Source organism: Vombatus ursinus, unplaced genomic scaffold, assembly GCF_900497805.2.
Source record: "Vombatus ursinus unplaced genomic scaffold, bare-nosed wombat genome assembly UNPS02001419.1, whole genome shotgun sequence".
Taxonomy (NCBI): Eukaryota; Metazoa; Chordata; class Mammalia; order Diprotodontia; family Vombatidae; genus Vombatus; species Vombatus ursinus.
In genome coordinates, this window is record NW_020941197.1 from 6,548,665 (window position 1) to 6,550,921 (window position 2,257).

The 2,257-nt window shown below is 41.0% G+C and overlaps 1 pseudogene; it reads right to left on the reverse strand.

Annotated features, from left to right (window-relative positions):
* Positions 1–265: 265 nt before the first annotated feature.
* LOC114045756 lies at positions 266–621 on the reverse strand (annotated as a pseudogene).
* Between the last annotated feature and the right edge of the window lie 1,636 nt (positions 622–2,257).

A 2,257-nucleotide genomic window follows, 5' to 3' on the forward strand; every position in this document is an offset into this window, starting at 1 on the left:
GATAGTTCTGAAATTTGGCTATTATGTTCCTTGGAGTTTTTATTTTGGGATTTCTTTCCTGAGGTGATCAATAGATTGTTTCAATGTCTATTTTGCCCTCCAGTTCCATGATATCAGGGCAGTTTTCCTAGATGATTTCTTGAAAGATGCTGTCTAGGTGATCCTTTTTTTTTTTAAATATTGTGGGAGAGTCAGGGAAATGGCTAGTCTTTTATTGGAGGGAAGAAAACACTACAACACACCTCAAGTAAACCAGTCCAGGGGCTCAGTGGCTAAACTGGTGGGGTACCAGCTTGTAATGGGTTCCACAGTTGGGGCAACGCTGTGTCTCGCCTTTGTGAAGCCAGAACCAGATGACTGCACTGTTGTCCTCTTCACAGGCACAGCCCACTATTCGCTTGTCAGTGATGGAAGGGACCAGGTTGGGTTCCTCCTTAGTCCCTGGAGCTGCCTTCGGGGCTAGAATATTGTATGGATCCGAATCATCCCTTGCAGCCATCATAATCTCTCTCTCCAAGCCAGTAGCCTGCTCCTCATCAGAGCAGGGCCACAGGCCCTCAAGGCCTGGACTGCCAACACCCCAGTGCTCCCCGGTAACCTTGAAGCCATCGCGCCTGAGACAACTGCGACTGATTGTAGCAGCAGCGCTTCCGGAATCTAGGTGCTCCTTTTGATTATGACTTTCAGGTGTACAATGATTCTGACGGTGTCCCTCCTTGATCTATTTTCCAGGTCAGTTGTTTTTCCAATGAGATCTTTTACATTTTCTTCTATTTTTTCATTCTTTTAAATTTTTTTTGATTGATTCTTGATGTTTCATAGAGTCATTAGCTTCTACTTGCCTAATTCTAACTTTTAAGCTGTTATTTTTCTCAGCTTTTGTACTTCTTTTCCATTTGACCAATTCTACTTTTTAAGCAGTTGTTTTTTTCTAAGTTGTTGACTCTTTTTTCATAATTCTCTTGTGTTTCATCTCTTTTCCCCATTTTTCTTATACCTCTCATATAATTTTTAAGCTCTTTTTTGAGCTCTTCTATGAGTTCTTTCTGGACTTGAGACTTCTTCCCATTTTTCTTTGAGGTATTGCCCATAGGTGTTTTGATATTGTTGTCCTCTTCTGAGTTTGTGTCTGAATCTTCCCCATCAGCATAATAACTTTCTATGGTCAGATTCTTTTTTTTTTTTTGCTCATCTTTTTTGACCTTTTCCCTCATATCTGGTGCTGTGCTGAGGGAGTGGAGTTGGGGGTGGCTGGAGCTGCTGGAGGTTATAAGGGTCTGGCAGCTTACCTGGTGCTGAGCCAGGGTCCTAGTGCTGGTGTCTGACATGTGCTGAGGCCTATGGGGTCTTTCTGTGTTTCCATGGGGCTCCACTGAAGCACTTGGAAGTCTGGCCGCTGGAGAATGCCTGTTTGCTTAGGAACCTGTAGAGTTGGTGTCTACTTGTTTGCCCAGGGCCACACTGGAGTATATGGAGATCTGGCTACTGCAGGTTGCCTGTTTGCCCAGGGTTATCCACAACAATATTTTAAATAATTAAAATAAATGATAAATTTTATTTAGAAGTTAGCAAAAATAAAGCTACATTTTTTCCCTATCCAGATTCACAAAGCCTCCTGAAATCTGTCTATGGACCATAAGCTGAGAACCCCTGGTCCAAACTGTATTTATCTTTGTGGAAATTGACAAACCAGTCTAGGGAAGCATGACAGAATGTATTTGCAAAAATAAAAGGGAGAGAAATAGAAATGATACTGTTAGGAGACTTTAGACCACTCACTCCGGCAGAATATATAGATGATGCTTTCCTAACAGAAAACACAAAATTGACACAAACTATAGTAATAAAAAATGTGATTTCCATTATCCATACTTTTCTGAAAGTCCCATTCTATTAAAACAAAGCATCCAATAAATTATTGACTTGCCTTTCATCTCTTAGAAGGGGAGGTAGAAGGAAAGAGAATAAGCACTATATAATACCTATTATGTGCTAGTCACTTTACAAGTATTATTTCATTGTTCCTCACAACAACTCTGTGAGAGAGGTGCTATTATTGTCCCATTTTTACAGTCAAAGAAACTAAGTCAGAGGTTAAGTGACTTGCCCAGGGCCATGCCTCGAGTAAATTTCTAAGACTAGATTTAAATTCCAATTTCCTGACTCCAGACCCAGTACTCTATCCACTGCACCCCATAGCAGCCCAAGTTAAACAGGCAAGAAGGAGGAGTATTATTTTGGAAGTAATTGTTCTGAC